General features: G+C 50.0%; 1 long non-coding RNA gene and 1 pseudogene across 1 annotated transcript; both read right to left on the bottom strand.

The window, feature by feature from the left end:
• Positions 1-842: 842 nt before the first annotated feature.
• On the bottom strand, positions 843-3,777 carry LOC144281769 (protein NipSnap homolog 3A pseudogene; annotated as a pseudogene).
• A 4,963-nt stretch (positions 3,778-8,740) lies between these two features.
• LOC144310957 (uncharacterized) lies at positions 8,741-11,727 on the bottom strand. The gene is made up of 3 exons (XR_013376610.1): positions 11,439-11,727; positions 10,445-10,530; positions 8,741-9,481 (listed from the first exon to the last, which is right to left on the bottom strand). It is a non-coding gene; the product is annotated as an uncharacterized LOC144310957 (long non-coding RNA).
• Positions 11,728-17,305: the final 5,578 nt, after the last annotated feature.

The raw sequence follows: 17,305 nt of genomic DNA on the forward strand, positions 1-17,305 counted from the left end.
AAACAGAGGCCAAATTGGCCTGAGGCTTAAAATGGGTGTAAGGGGGCTTTGGACTGGGGTCAGAGCAGAAGGAACGAAGGGCCTGTTGCAGGCAAATGATGTTATGGTGAAAGCTAACAGAGAAACCAGGGCAATTTACCTCCTATATTGCTTTCTCTATCAAGGAATGTGATCTTCAAACTGGGAAGGCTGGAACAAATACGGTTAGTAGGAAATTGAAACATGAGGGAAGTGAGGAGGCAGGAAAACATCTGGCCGCTCAGATGCATTCAGGCAAACGGCAACCCATTTCACAGAGGCAAGTGTGGGGTACAAGCAGCCATGTTTTGGAGAACAGGAACATGCTCCATTAAAAAAAAAGAAATGGGTGGATTACAGAAAGGTGAAAGTTAAAATATCCAGACCACTAATATTTCTTTACAGATATATAGTTTTATTATTGCAAGTATTTTCATAGCCATAAAGATCTCCTTAAAACAAAGAGATGTCCAAGTATCTTTGTTAAGTTGTGATTTAAATGAAGTTGAAAAAAAAAAACAAAAGAAAAGGAAAATGAAGTTGAAACACCTCAGTAGCTCAGTTGGTTGAGAATCTGACTCTTGATTTCAGGTCAGGTCATGGTCTCAAGGTCATAGGATGGAGCCCCACATCTGGCTCAGCAGGGAGCCTGCTTGAGATTCCCTCTCTCCCTTTCCCCCTCCCCTTCCTGCCAACCCTTCTCCCCACTTTCTCCCTCTCTCTCTCTTTCTCTAAATACATAAACTTAAAAAAAATAAAATAAAATGAAGTAAAATAGGGAAATTAATTATAAATGAACACACTTCAGCATATGAACCAATACGTCTTCTAAAGTTTTTTAATACCAAGACCTAATTACATTATTTTCCAAGTTAGAACGACTAATAATTAATGTGAAAACCATAACTAGTACAGATGGCACAGGTGATACTGTACTTTTCCAAAGTAAAGAAATATATTTGATCTAAATTTTTGTGAGTCTCATTTGGTATCACAAAATAAACTTAACTGGGCAAAGAAATTGTTTAAAAATACCAGAAAAACAGACATGATGAAAAGATAGACATTGTGTGCAAATAAGGTTAAAATATTGTCACAAGCATGGAAATGTGACATCATCATTTGAATATAATAAAATGTTATAAGGCAAAGGGTTGTCAAAATAGAGAAGAAGAGATATTCTGAAACAAAAGAAAAATCAAGATCATGCAGTAGTGATAACAATTTCTAACAGATACGCAAATGTCATAGGGGAAATGAACAGAACTATCTCCTGAAGCGGTGCTGACAAAAGACAGAGGTGGCTTCCAAAAATGCAAGGGACGTAGCTAATTAACCTACCACCTCCTCGAAATAAAAGTGAGAATCTCTTGGGAGAATCAAAGCCCCTTAACAGACACATTTTAGAGCAGTTAATGAAATGCTTCATATTTCAGTAGCAGACTATTTCAGCAGTGAGGTGACATAGGAATCCAAAGCTTCTTCTGCTGTAACACTTCGTAGTTGACATTTTCCCAAACAGCCACCATGAGTCTGAGGTTCTCATGAAACTGATGTCTCCCAGCTACACGACTATCCACACTCATTGCACCAAAGAACACGAGCTCTGCTGGTTGCTCCATATTCTGGGCAGAGAACACCAGTTGGTTTTATGTGTCTTCAATCTAAAGGGCAGTGACTTCCCTCTTAATGTGTCACCCCGCGGAGCTGGCCCATCAGGTTTCATCTGGAAAATAACCAGTTCATGGACTCCTTTGGAGGCTTTTCTGTTTTGGACAATGGTATCACGTAAGTAATCTCAAACTCTTGGTTAGCAAGGAGAGCCAAATTTGGGATGAGAAATTGTTCTGGGCATTCCTTATTTTTGATCAAGCCTTTCTGAACTTCAGTTTCATGAGCAAAACTATCACACTTCCAAACATGAAACACTTCATTTACTCTGCCTCCAAAATTTGCACTCCTGAAACCAACCAATGCAGAGTCAGCTGTTCAAAGATGAATGATTTTTGTAACATTTTCTGGAAACTCATTTATCTTTAAAAGTTTAAGGCCGTAAGTATGAAACTCACGGAGTATTCCATCATATTGTCTGCCCCCCGCCCTCCATAGCAAAGGCGGACACATCTGAGGGTGAATGGCTATGTGGCCAGACCCATCAGGAGACTATCATGCTGGCAGCTTCAAGTGTTGAGAAGGGCAGCCAGTCAGCGGTCTTTCAAGGGTCCCTCCTCCTACGGTTTCCCTATTAGAAACTAGGACCTGGCCAATTTTTTAAAATGTTGATATCTTTTAATATTTAAATGAGAATGATTGAAATAATTACTTGTGCCACCATGATTTTTATGAAACAAGCTTTACCAAACTAACCTTGTTTCTGTGCTGAGAAGCTATGAGGGAAGCCAATATTTTCCTGGGTTGAGATTTCAAGAAGCTACTGTCAAACTCTCATTGTGGACAATGTGGGTAAACATGGACTGAATGAGTTACATGAAGAAGAGTTTTCTTAACTAGTTGAATTACTGAACATAAATGCTCTTGATAAACTCAATTCTGTCCATCTGAAAAGTAGTGCGTGATGATGGAAGGGATCCTCTTCTTGCAGAAAAACCCATATTTTTGGCACATTTTTATGACTCAAATGTACATATAGAAATCAGATACATGATATTTTGATGCAACTGCTTTGAAGATATTTTGACATTTGTGTAAAGCAATTTAAAGAAATTTGTCTAAAAAAAATAGAAATTTTTCTAAAGTGCCACTAATATAATTATAACCACACTGACTTCCTGATGTTCATCTTCATCTTCCATTTCTGAGTGAATTTTAGAGGTGCAGTAAGGTCAAACCCAAGAATAGGATGAGGCTTAGAGATGTTCATGGTTCACATTTCTAGGAGATGAAAAAGCTATTTTTATATTTTGATGTGCCCATTTTGATATGACCAAATCACAGTCATCACATAAAAGTGGTTTTTCCAGACCTGATTCCCATACGCTCATTTGCATCACAGATTTTGAAACTCCATAGCAATCAGAATAGGTCCCTTCAGCACACCAAGGGGAGCTTACTTGCCAGGTTGGCAGTAATTCACTGTGCTTCCAATATTGTGAAGACACAAACATAGAGGGATAACTGATGTGCTGGCTTTAGAGTCAATATTTGATAGATTCCCACCAAGCCAGGTGGTTTCCTCTCACTTCTAAGAAATACAGGTAAAGACTGCACATCATTTTTTGGTTGTATGTAATTAAAATAGACCTTAGGTAACCTGAGCAAGAAAGGACTTCATGGGAGGGATTCTGGGAAGTGCTTGCGATAATAGTAAAAAGAGGAGGGTGAACAGCAGGGTCTTGGAAAACCCCAGAATCAGAGCAGCTGCAGGGATGTCAGCGGAGAACCCGAACACTGCCTCTGTAGGGAAAGGCCATCATCGGAGTCAGTTCCAGCGACCATGTGTCCCTCAGCAACTCTGCCCAAGTCGCCACGTTTGTCTGATGTGCCCCCCTCTGGGAAAGGGGCTGCTGGGGTCATGGCACTGACGGCCCAGCCACATGCATGCAGGAGGGCAATTTCCCAAGGAAAATAAGAAGAGCACAATCACCAGAGCAAAGGGGCAGTCTGCTGGGAAAGGAGAGAGAGAGAGAGAGAGAGAGAGAAAGGAAGGAAGGAAGGAAGGAAGGAAGGAAGGAAGGAAGGAAGGAAGGAAGGAAGGAAGGAAGGGAGGAAGGAAGGAAAGAAGGAAGAAGGAAGGAAGGAAGGAAGGAAGGAAGGAAGGAAGGAAGAAAGAAAGAAAGAAAGAAAGAAAGAAAGAAAGAAAGAAAGAAAGAAAGAAAGAAAGAAAAAAGGAAAACAGAAAAAAGGAAAATAGAAAAAAGGAAAGAAAGAAAGAAAGAGAAAAAAGAGAAAGAAAAAAAGGATGAAATAAAGAAGACAGAAAAAAGAAAGAAAAAGAAAGAGAAAGAAAGAAAGAGAAAAAGGAAAACAGAAAAAAGGAAAGAAAGAGAAAAAAGAGAAAGAAAGAAAAAAGGAAGAAACAAAGAAGACAGAAAAAGAAAGAAAGAAAGAAAAAAGAAAAAAGGAAGGAAGTAACAAAGAAAGAAAGACAGAAAAGAAAGAAAAAGAAAGAAACAAGGAAGGAAAGAAGAAGGAAGAAAAAAAGAAAAGAAAGAAAGAAAGAAAGAAAGAAAGAAAGAAAGAAAGAAAGAAAGAAAGAGAAAGAAACCCCCCCAACCCATATCCCCTGGGGACCCGACTTCAGGCAAACACTCCTCCTCATTCACAGGCTCGGCCTCGCCCGCTTCCTGCACCAGGGCCCTGGGGAGCTCCCCGGGAGCGCGGAGTCCCGCAGCAGGCAGCGCCCCTCAGTGCCCGGCCATCCGGGGCCTCCCGTGGCTCTGGGCCCGGGGACACCCCTGCCCTCGGGGGCTGTGGCTGCTCCCTCACCTGGCCTCCCCCTCCCCCAGCTGTGCCAGAACTCCTGGGTGGGGGCCCTGGGGGCTCAGGGGTGGAGCACCTGCCCTCAGCCCAGGCCGTGACCCGGGGGTCCCAGGATCGAGTCCCGCACCTGGTCCCCGCAGGGAGCCTGCTTCTCCCTCGACCTGGGTCTCTGCCTCTCTCTGTCTCTCTCTCATGAATAAATAAATAAAATCTTAAAAAAAAAAAAAAAGCTCCTGGATGAAGCTGTTGTCCCGGCTGCGTGGCAAGGGTTCCTGCCATCCTTGCGGGGTCCTTGGCGGCCGTGCTGAGGCCCTGGGGACGGGAGGGACTCCTCGCCAGCCCTGCTCCCGGGTGACGGAGGACTTGGGGACTGTGATACCACCCCCCCGCCCCCCGGCTGTCATCTGCAGAGGGGACGGGCAGTGTCCGTGCAGTTCCAGGGGGCAGGGCCAGAGCGGGGTCAGGTCAGGGAGGCAGTGCTCCCTTCGGAGCTAGGAGCGGTGCCGCACCCCGGGGCTGCCCACACCAGAGGGGCCAAGCCGGGATCCATCTCCCGGGCACCGGCGGGGCGCCCACCGCAGAGATCAGCGCTCCAGGCCCCCAAGCCCTCACAGGAGCCGCAGGCTCCAATTAAGGACTTGGCAGGTTTTTTTGTTTTTTTTTTTGAGATTTTATTTATTTATTCATGAAAGACATAGACACAGAGAGAGAGGCAGAGACCCAGGCAGAGGGAGAAGCAGGCTCCCTGTGGGGACCCTGATGCAGGATTTGATCCCGGGACCCTGGGGTCCCGCCCTGGGCTGAGCTCCCCGCCTGCCCCCGTCTTGTTCTCCCCGCGGCTCCCATGCCCTCGTGCCCTCTGCACGGCCCCCCTTCTGAAGCCCGGGTTGTGGGACCGGAGTCTGGGAAGGGCTGCCCCCCACTTGGCCACCCCTGAGCCGACGGCCTTGGAGAGAGGACGGAGGAAGCCGTCCCCTCTGAGCCCGGCTGACCCCAACGCAGAACGCAAACCCCTAACTTCTGATGCCCCCAGAGACCTTAGGGGAAAAGGCAGCGCTGTCCTGGCCTCCCCGGGGAACCCGGCCCAGCCCCGAGCCCGCGGCCCTCGGACGGCTGCAACAGGCCTGAAGCCAAACCCCACGGCCTTCTGACCCAGGGACGCCCCCCGACACCCCACAATCCCACTGCTTCAAACAGTCCTGCTCCACAAGGGGGGAGCCCACGGGACTCAGTGTCCCCGTGGCTCCACTCGGGTTCCTGGGAAGCGGGGTCCACGCTGACGGCGCACATGGGCCGGAGCGAGCGCCCTTCGCCAGCACGACCCCTCGAGGAGGATCCCACCTTCCGTGCAGCTTCCCGTGGCTTTTGCCCAGGGCTCCTCCCGTTGGCCTCCTGTCACCGCTGACCCCCAGACCAGGCCTGGAACGTGCTGAGAAGGGGCGGGCGCCTGACACCTGCCACGGTTTGGGGGCCCCAGGGAGCTGGACACCTGCCGACACGGACCCGCCTGCAGGCGTGGCTTGGACGCTGTCCCCAGCAGGAGGGCTCTGAGGCCCTGTTCTCCAGGGCAGGGGGTGTCGCCCGTCGCTGGGTGGGAAGCACAGGGCAGGAGCATGGGGCACCCTGGGGGGCACAGGGGGTTCCCTCGGGCTGGGCCCCCGGTGGGAACAGGGAGCTACTCCCCCACTGCAGGTTAGGGACCCGGCTCCTCGGCCCGCCCGGGCCTCTGCACGACGGCTCACACTCTGCGGGCTGCGTCCTCCCTCTGCCACCCTCAGACCCCAGTGCCTTGGTGCCCCTCGCCCCCCCCACCCACTTCCAGAGTGTGGCGGCCACCTGGGGACCCTGCAGTCCAATAACGAGCCAAGCAGCTGCTCAGAGCCCCGGGGACTCGCAGCTGGGGGAGCGGAGTCCTGCCTGGGGTCGGGGGCACAGGGTTGGGGGGGCGGCCAGATGCGGCCTAATTAGGGCCCCGCTCGGGAGGCCTCAGCAGATGGCAAGGCCCAGAGCCTCGGGAGGCAGCAGGACTCCGTGGGGACCCCACGGTGGCTCCTCTCCAGCTGTCCCCGAGCCCTGGGGGCGGGGCTCTGGTCCAGGGCCTGGCTTTCCCTGCCAGGAGGGGAGAGGCTCTGCTCCCCGGGCCGCACCCCGACCCTGCGCCCCCCGCAGCCCGCCCGCTGGGCCCCGCTGGTGCCGACTGAAGAGGACTGTCTGTGAACCGCGCACCAGAGGGGTTGGCCTGGGGACGCTCTCCCAGGTGTAGGCGACTTCGTGATACCCGGAGGGCAGGATAGGCCGGGGTGGGGGGCGAGGCCACTGCCTCCCGGACGGGCCACCACCTGGCCACCTGGCCACTGGCCACCGCCGGCCAGACAGGGCCCAGCGTGTGTGGAGACAAAGGTCCTGAGGGCTCAGCCAGAGCGGGAGCGGGGCCCTGTCCCCTGAGGCTCTGTCATCAGAGAGGAGTGGGCCCCGGGCGCAGTGGGGCGGCTGGTGACGAGGGCCGCACACCTGGGGGTGCAGGAAGCAGAGCGCAGTGCCCCGGGGACACGTGGGCCTCGCGATGGAGGGACAGACCCCGGGGGCTCCCGGAGGCCAAGGAGCCCCCCCACCACCTGCCCCCATGACCCTGGGCCCCGTTCACCAGCCCCGCAAGCACCGCAGGGATTTGGAGCGCGACCCGCACGTGTGCAGCCGGTGGTGGCCCCTGCGACACGGTGGGGACGCGAAGTCACCCCGGCCCGGCGGCGCCCGGTCCACCCGCAGCCCCGCAGCCACCGCCCTCTGCTCCCGGGCGAAGCCCTGCGAAACACGGTCATACGGCTGAGAGAGCGGCGTCCGAACCCACGACTGGGACGGATCCCACTAACCCTCTTACGGTGCCTTGGTGTGGGACCAAGCTGCGGGGGGGACGGGCCACGCGCACAAGACATTTTCGTCCGGGGGAGGACCGGGCGGCAGCGGAGCGTCTGAGCCACCTCCGGGCCCCGGGGCTGCTGGGGGATGACACATCCTCCGCTGGTCGAGGCCGGTACCGTGGACATTAATGGCTCAGCTCCTCCAGCAGCGTCTGCAGAGGGAGGCTCCCTGGAAATCTGGGGCAACAGTGCCATCTAGCCGTCCCTGCTCCAAGGTCTTCAAAGCCGGGTTTCCCTGTCCCTGACCTGCCGGGGAAAAGGCCACCATTGTTTTAAGGTTGACCAAGTTGGGGAGATGTTCCTCAGGGACCCGCCTCGGCTATCCATGAGCACGATCGGTTTGCAGCAGCTTGGAGTCCAGTTGGCTTTAGAAAAGGAGCTCAGGGGGCGCCTGGGGGGCTCAGCCGTTGAGCATCTGCCTTCGGCCCAGGGCGTGACCCCGGGGTCCTGGGATCGAGTCCTGCATCGGGCTCCCTGAGTGGAGCCTGCTTCTCCCTCTGCCTGGGTCTCTGCCTCTCTCTCATGAATAAATAAATAATTTTTTTTAAAGTAGCTCAGCTTTGCATTCTGGGTGGATGAGCCAGGTTTCAGCAGAATTGCATTAGCGTGGAGCAGTTCCGGACACACGATGGGGACAAGGCAGGGTCTTCAATAAACGGTGCTGGGGAGACCGACGGCCACATGCAAAATAATGAGCCTGGGCCACTTTCTCATCCGACGCCCCATAAGAAAGTAAAGTCAAAATGAATAAGGAGCTTCCTGTGAGATGCAAAATTATAGAACATTTCACCCAGAAGACACTTCGGGGCTGAGCCTTTAAAAGGTAAGGAAACGGGGGGGGGGGGGGGGGCAGGGAGAAGACGCCGTGGCATCTTGGAGGGCACTGGGGGAGCTTGTGGTTGCTTCAGGCTCACAAACCACAACAAATATCCCGCTCGCGGGATAGGAGCAACCCTTTGCAAAGGCTACCGGAGCCGAAGATAAGAACACGACACGGAGGCGAGAGCGCCCCGAGGAGGCGGATCCGCACAGCTGTGGTGGGATGGTGAGGCCCGTATTAAACACAAGGACAGACGTGGGCCTGTGTCTAGGACACAGGCAGACGCAGTGGACGCGTCGTTGATCAGCCCTCCAAAATGTCATCGAAACGGCTGGGACAAATAGTCGAGTTAGTCCCCAGACCGACGTCTCCGTAGCCTGGCCAGTCAGACGTCTCCCTCAACGCGGGAACGTTGCAGATTTTAATTTGGGGAGTAGGGGTTTGCAGGTTTTGTTCCTCCAAAGGCCCTTCGGAGCTTTTTTTATTTTTATTTTTATTTTATTTTATTTTATTTTATTTTATCTTATCTTATTTATTTATTTATTTATTTGTTCATGATAGACACAGAGAGAGAGAGAGAGAGAGAGAGGCAGAGACCCAGGCAGAGGGAGAAGCAGGCTCCATGCTGGGCCCAACACGGGACTCGATCCCGGGACTCCAGGGTCACACCCTGGGCCAAAGGCAGGTGCTAAACTGCTGAGCCACCCAGGGATCCCGCCCTTCGGAGCTTTGACTTCAAATGTGTCAGAGCCTCTTTCTATCCGGGATGAGGAACATCGTGGGGAGGCTCGGCCGCTCGGAGCAGGTAGGAGGCTTCTGGATGCGCATTTGAACTGCCCAAGGATGTGTCAAAAACAACAGACGCCCCCAACCCGAAACGATTAAATCAAAATCTCTAGTGGAGAGCCGAGGTTATGAGCAATGTTGAGGTCCCCGGAGCGACTCCAACATGCAGCCAAGGTTGAGAATCCCCGGCTTCCAGCCCAAAGTTTCTTCTGGAGGTTGAGAAAACCAAGGCTCAGAAGGACACAGCGACTTGCCCGGCAACGCACGCACAAGTCATGGCAAAACCGGGACCCGTTCCCTCCTCCCCGTCCTTCCCGGTCTGCTGCGGCGCACGTGTCATGCTCAGCTCTGCAGCGTGCTCGGCTTTGTGAGCCACCAGCTAGGCGGCCAGAGTGGTCGCCCCCTGCAGACACGGCCCCGAGACACAGCCATCTGGGAGCGGCCTCTAGGTATTGGCGGTGCTCCCTCCGAGCGCTGGGTAAAATCAGCATTTAGGAACCTGAAAAAAAGAGATGCTTTTAGCATCTAACCAATATGGGGTGCTGCTACTTGGTGATATATTTTTCTACAACTACGGTCTTTAGATTTGCAGAAATAACCACAGAGTGGGTCAGGGGGGGACCCCCAGGGACAAACTCCATTGATCACCTGATTGGGTGGCGCTTTGGGTCTCCAGTGTTCACTACTTTCCAAAAGTCTGGGTCCATCCTTCTCCCCACGCGTGCGATCCCCCTGATGAGCTCTTGAGAGAAGGTTAGGAGGAAGGCTGGCAGTGTAAACTGTTGGCTTTGCAGCAGATTTCCTCAATGGGACTTCTCCGCCCTATCATTCAAGGGCCTCTGGGTCTAAGAACTAGCTCAAGTCCAGATATTGTCTTAGGGCCCACGACATTCTATCAATCCTCACCCCACCCAGAGCTTTTCCATCCATGCAAATCAGGTAAGCCTTTAGTAGCCTGCCCATCTGTTTCAGTTTTCGAGGAATATCCGGATCACCCCGCCGATGCCATGTCCTGGTGGCCATGCTATTCTGATTTCTACTTTGGCTCTACTAACCCTTTCAGGAGCCACACCCACCCGCCTTGTCTTTGACAGTTAAATACCACCTCCTGCTCCCAGGTTCCATCAGCCCCACTTAAGTCAGGGAGCCCGGGTGATGATAGCAGTCCCCACTGTCACTCCCGGTGCAGAAACAAGAGCCACCACGGAGCTTTCCATGGAGGTTGGGCCTCCCCCCACAAATGCATCGTGCCCAAACTTGGTGAAGGGAGTGCCCCCCGGGCCCTCCAGGGCGGACACAGGAGATGGGTGAGCTGGTGTCATATGATGAATCTGCCCCAGCACATTCCCATTTCCTGAAGTTTTCAGATAGATCCCTTCTTCCTCCGTCTCACTGAGGACACCCAAAATAGGTCATCCTGCCCCATCCCACTTGTCCGAAAGGTCTGGCCAGGACTCATTACCTTTTTTCTTCGTGACAAATCAAAAACCCCAGTGATTCCAACATCCACATTTTGCTTCCAAACATCTCCCAGGCTGCTTCTCAAATCTTAAAATAGAAAAAAAAAAATTCCTGTTAAACAAAGTGCCCCTGGTTTTACAGAAATAGCAGATCGTGAACCATGAAATGAACAACTGCGGCAACACCAGAAGTTTAGGAGAGAAAAATGACTCAGGAAATCTTAGCAGAAGATTCTCTAGGCGAGGTTTGCTGTGACCAGGAATTTACCAGCAGGGCATTGGTGTGAAGGTCCTAGGCTGAGGCTCACCCTCTTCCTTCAAGCAGAGATGCAAAAGTGGGGGTGAAGAATCTTGACCTGGTGAAGCCAAAATTGTTCCTGGGCTCTTACCTCTACTGCTCCTTGAGCATCGGCCTGGAGGCAATTGGTCTTTAGCATTCCCAAGGTGAAACCCCGAGGCTTTAAAGGGTGGTGGCCCTTAGCAACATGGATAGGGACTCGCATCAGGTTCCCAGCTACACCTGAGGATGACTTGATCTCCAAGCCCCTCTTTTTGGATTCGGATGTTGTGACTAACATAACGTAGGCTGTCAAAGAACCCGGTTCAGGAATCCTTTCGCACTGTGGGCACGTCTTGTCACTCCTCAGTGAAACCCGGACCTCGGCTTTCACTCTGAACAAAGCACAAAGGTCCTTCCAAAGGGCACAGGCCCTGGGAGACAGGATCCCCCTTTCCTTTCCGACTCCCTCCCTAGCTCACTGTGGTCCAGACACAGCGATTTCCTTGCCGTTCTTCAAACATGCTTCGGGCCCCCCCGGCCGTTCTCTCTGCTCCGCAGGCCCCTCCACTAGCTAGCCCTCTGACCTCCTTTAATCTTTGTGCAAATGTCACCCAAGAACGACCCCGACAACCCCATTTTCCACTGCATCCTCCATCTCCCTGTTCTGCCTTTTTTAAATTTTTTTTAACCACAGTACGTGTTGTTTTCTGACATACCATATACTTTATTTTGGCATCGCCTGTCTCCCCCACAAGAACGAAAGCTCCATGAAGGCAGACGTGTTTTTCTCTTTCGCCACTGCTAAATCCCCGAGAGAAGCTTGGCACGTGGTAGGTGCTCAGGAAGTATTTTGATGGCAATTGAATGAGTCCGGACGTGCTTGGCTCTGTGGTTAAGCCAATCACAGCTTCATAAATGGGATCCATGAAAGAGCTAGACGTGGCCGGTTTGCCTGCTTTTTCTCTCCACCAAAGTGGAACAATCTCCCAATTCAATTAGTTAGAAATCGCCTAAGCCTGATAAGGCAAACAGACACAACAATTAATATTTCTACGGAATTTCTTTTTTAAGTTCCTTAAAACATACATGGGTGGTTAAAGCAAAAGGTTTCCACTCCACCTGAGCTTGCCATGTGCCTGTAGTTTAAAAAGTGAATCCTGTCCCACTAATGGTGATCTTCATCATTTTGTTTGGAGAAGGAGGTTTCAAAGTAGAAGAGAAATCATAACTGCGATTCCTTTCACACTAGATTAATCGCTTTACAAAACAGCAGGCTGTATGTAACCCCACAGATATGGAGGATGTGAGAGGAAATCCTCAAACATCTGAAATAAATAGCATCAGTTCACGACAAGAGGCCACTCTTGTCGGGCCTCATCTGAGTATTATTCCTTTTGGCCAAATGAAACTTCGGCCAACGGGTTGCTTGGTTATTACAGTTTATTCTTGTGGGGTTTTTATTGTTGTTGTTTTTACAGGGGAAGGGGGCAGAGGGAGAGAGAGAAAGAGAATCCTAAGCAGACTCCACACCAAGTGCAGAGCCTGATGTGAGGCTTGATCTCACAACCCCAAGATCATGACCTGAGACAAAAATCGAGAGTCAGATGCTCAACTGACTGAGCTGCCCAGGTGCCCCTATTATGATTCATTCTGAACCCCGGTAGCTGTTGTATATCCTAGAAATCGATCACCAACAAGATACATTTAGCAGCTGGGGAACTCCTGGTAAAATATTCATTTTTTTTTAATTTGTCACACACTAACTTAGCGTCTCATAGACTTGTTGAATATGCCAAGTAGAACACTTGGAGATAATATTTCAACATAAGTAGAGAGAGGGGCTCCGGGATGGCCTCCCAGATAACGTGTCCTTTGGACAAGCGCTGAATGAAGTGAGGAAGAAGCCGTGGAGATTTAGGAGGGGGAACATTCCAAGGAGAGAACATGCAAAGTCTCTCAGGTGGAAATGAGACTGACATAGCAGGACACAGAAGACTCTGCTTTCGGCCTTTCTCCTTCCTCTCCTTGGGGAGAATCCCAACCCTTCATCCTGCCCCAGGGGACAGCCTCCCCTTCTCCGGTAGACCCAGGGCCTTCCCAGCCCCTAGTTTGAATCAGACGTCTCAGAGTAACTGTGCCCTGGAACTTCTGTTGCCAGAGGCCCTAGGACTAGTTCTCCCAGGTAAACAAAACCCCTTTGTCCACCCACGGACAGGAAGCTACAGATTCTTGGCCTTTCCACACGGGTTTTCCATTGCTGACAAACCCCATAATCAAGGAGAAGGGTTGGCAAGACTCCACCTTTCCCTGAGCAGTGCCCCCTCCTGCCCCACCCCACATTCCCACAACGGAGCTCAAAACATGAGAAGTAAGACAGAGCTGAGCGGCATGAAGGGCAGGCTGACAGTGGGCTCATCCTGCCCCATTTCTCACAGGCCGGATGTATGTCATCATCGTGGGTGAGCTGGATTCCCCACTTCCACCCAGACCCTCCAGCAAGGGAAGGGAGTCAGCAGTGAGGAAGAGGAGGAGGGAGCCACCCCCACCAGAGCCAGGCTGGGGTTACAGTTAGGGACACGCAGTCCGGATCAGACCCTGCTCCTGGAGGGAAATCACAGCAGGTAGAGGAAGAAAGCACCCCGGCCATGGGTTCAAAGCTCCTCCAACCTGAGTGAATGGGGCCGCAAACAGTGTACAGGCTGCAGTCTTTGCTAAGATGGGTCCCGGTTGTAGAGGTATTAATGTTCCCACTCTTGTTTTCCATTTGTCTCAGCCTCATTTCCAGCAGTTCCCATTTCCAAGCTCAGAGGCAAGATGGGCCATTCATTTGAACAGAAATGTACACAGAATGAATTGCAAGGATTATAGAAAGACACGGGGAGCCAAGGTATCGTTGACCGTCTACTGCCTGCTTGCTACCATAGTTTTCTGCTGTGAAGTCCTTGTGGTAGGTGCCTTCTGCATGTCACCCCGTTGAACTGCCCACTCAACAACATGTGATAGGTCCCCATGTTGCAGATGTCCCCCTTCTGAGTTGCAGATGTCCCCTTTCTGAGGCTCAGAAAGGTAGAGATACCTGCCCAGGCTCACAAAGCTAGAAAAGAACCAGAGTGAGACAGAAATGTCCATGGTTCTAGGGTCCAAGGACACTGCTCCTCCTACAACTCCATGCAAAGACACTTGGAAGAGAAATAACTTTATGCTGAATACTTGTGAATACGTTAATTTTTCTAACTCGCCTTCTTAGAATGAGAAAACAGGGCATCAGGATTCCATTAAGTTGCTGGTAGGAGGAGTGAGAGTAGAGGGGTAAGGCATAGAAAAGGTGCAAAGCCAGAAGAGAGCATTGCTGACTTTGTGTTTGTTTGCCGCGTGGCTCGAGCTAGCCTTTCTTCCCGGGGGTAAAGGGAGAGAAGCCGGCAGTAGTCATCACCTGCCTGCAGTCCAGCTTCCCACCCTGCCTGGCAACAGGCTCCTCAGATACATGAACGAAGCAGCCAGCTGCCCAAGCGATGTGGAGGGGAGGGACCCAACAGGCCTGCCACTGAAAATCTCCCTACCCCTTGGCCTGACATTTCCCTTCATCTCGCAAATACAAATATAGAGGCACGGAGGGTGAACAAGACTGGCAAAGAAGACATCACCAGTCACGCAGAATCAGGATGAGAAAGAAATGAGCAGCTCACCCACAGCTTGCGTGTTCATTCATTCATTGTTTCATTCATTTATTCAGATTCATTACAACAGCAAAGCTCTTGCCCTTGTGGAACTGATGTTAAAGTGAAGAATGTAGACCAGATGTCTGGTCAATAGATGAATGGATAGAGAAGATGTGGGGTACACACACACACACACACACACACACACACACACTGGCATTTTACTCAGCCACCAGAAGGAATAAAATCTTGCCATTTGCAATGACATGGATGGAACTAAAGGGCATTATGCTAAGCAAAACAAGTCAGTTAAAGAAAGACAAATACCATATGATTTCACTTACATGGGAAATTTAAGAAACAAACAGATGAACATAGGGGAAGGGAAAGAAAAATAAAATAAAAACAAAGAGGAAGGCAAACCATAAGAGACTCTGAACTCTAGGAAACAGAGGGTTGCTGGAGGGGAGGTGGGTGGGAGGGATGGCGTAATAGGGTGCTGGGCATTAAGGAGGGCACTTAATGTAATGATCACTGGGTGTTATAAGCAACTGATGAATCAATAAATTCTACCCCTGAAACTAATAATATATGTTAACTAAATTGAATTTAAATAAAAAACTCCTTAAAAAGGAAGGTAGACCATAAATGAATGAATATTCAATACTGTATTGGTATAAAGAGGTAGAGGAGAAGTTGGGAGCAGGCCTCCCCGGGATGCCTTAGAGCAGAGACCTGAGTGAAGTGATACGTACATACGAGGTTACTGCAGGGAGAAGGAACATAGGTGATGTGTACAACAAACTGGAATGGGGGCCAGAACACCTGGATGGGAGCGAATGAGGAGATGGCAGGGTAGAAATGGTGAGAGGGAACTCATGCTCTATTTTTTTTTATTTTTTTTTTATTTTTAAGATTTTATTTATTTATTCATTATAGACATAGACAGAGAGAGAGGCAGAGACACGGGCAGAGGGAGAAGCAGACTTCATGCCAGGAGCCCGACGCGGGACTCAATCCCGGGACCCAGGATTGCACCCTGGGCCAAAGGCAGGCGCTAAACTGCTGAGCCACCCAGGGATCCCCTCTATTTAAAAAAAAAGAATTGTTTTTATTTTAGAGCGAGTGGGGTTGGGGGGAGAGGCAGAGGAAGAGAGAGAATCTCAAGCAGACTCTTGAGTCTTGAGTGTGAAGCCTGACACAGGGCTCGAGCCCATGACCCTGACATCAGACCTAAGCTGAAACCAAGAGTCAGATACCTAACCAATTGTGCCACTCAGGCACCCCAAGAATGTAGAAAAGTTTTTAACAGATGCTAGAAGTAACATTTAATTTTTTTTTCTTTGGAGCATGACATGGGCCATCTATTGCAGTAAATATCCATTATCTCTTTGTCTCTTGGTTCCTTAGGCCTTTCGAATGCTCTTCTATGTATGCCTCGAATTATTAGAGGTAACCTGTGCATGACTTCACTACCAATGTTTTCACTTTAGGTTGTCTTAAACAGGTAACCGGAAAACTTAGAACTTTTACAAAGTCAGGTTTATATAATCCTATATGTTGCATTCCTATTGCTATTATAATGCAGAATTCTTTTATGATAGATATGCCTCTAGAATAGGGGTCTTTCACTGGGGTGAATGTTTTCCCTAACATTCTCTAATGTTCTTTGCACAAGGATGCACTTAAGTGGGCTTGGGTCACATCTCATCATCAGATCAAAGCAGTTGGCATGGCTGGAAGAGGTACCATCTGTGTGGATTCCTATGTACAGGAATAATGGTGCTCTACCATAAAGCCTTCTGTGAGAAGAATAGCACTTTGGATTTATCTTAATAGTGATGTAAAGCTGGAGAGCTGAAAAAAAAAAGGAACATCATTATCTCCTTTATGTTAAAAAAACACAATTCCTTACTCTTTGCTACCATGTAGAGAAGCAGCTGCAACCTGGAGAGCCGGAGAGGTGGAAGGTGTGGATGGCGTGAGCTGGAGCAAGGAGGGCAGGAGTGAGAAGCGTGGGGAGGTCTTGGGGCCGGGAAGTGTTGCCACGGTGGAGGGAAAGGGGTCTGCTGATGCCTTGTATACAGAGCATATGAGACAGATGTGATTCAAGGGTGAGAGCCCAGTTTTCATCCAGAGCATGTTCTCAAATCATGACACCACTGACCAAATCTTACACATGTCAGAGTCTGTGTCAAATTTAGCCTTATATCTCCAGCCCCCAGAACAGTGGATCCCAAATAGAAGGGGCTTAATAAATCTAAATGATCAGATGGATGCGGTGATTAACACATGCACATTTGCACAAATGCCAACATTCAACTACCCTCCTTCCCTTAGGCTTTGGCTATGGTTTTCCAATGATTTTAGCTTGTTTTCAGGTAAAACCCTGATTGCATACCAATAGGTAAAATCAGATAAATTGCCAAATTTTCTTAATGGACATTTATAATTTGAGTTCAACTATGAGATTTAGGATAAAGGCGATCAAGGAGGCCAAATGGTTCTGATAAATACAGACATTTGAAATCAGACATTAGGGGTGACAACTGCAAGTTTTTATCTGCTCTACCATCCGTTTTGTTTGGTTGCACCTTATGAAGAAATGCTTAAAACTGGCAAATGCTTTCAATGTGTTGTGTGCCAGTTAGCAATGCCTTTGGCTGCACGTAAGGAAAGAGTTAAATGCCAGAGGCTTACCCATCAGGATATTTATTGTTGATTAACAAAAGCTAGGGATATAGAGGAGCGTAGCAGTTAGATATAGTGGCTTATAAGACCCCAAGTACCCCAAAGGTGGGCAACGCAGAACTAGTTCAATGATTCAACAGTGTCATAAGGACCCAAATTTTTCCCTTCTTCCATTCTGCTAGCCCCAGGCTCACCTTTCACCTTTAGGAGGCCACTTCATAGTCATGAGCCAT

This window comes from Canis aureus, chromosome 1 (assembly GCF_053574225.1).
Source record: "Canis aureus isolate CA01 chromosome 1, VMU_Caureus_v.1.0, whole genome shotgun sequence".
Taxonomy (NCBI): Eukaryota; Metazoa; Chordata; class Mammalia; order Carnivora; family Canidae; genus Canis; species Canis aureus.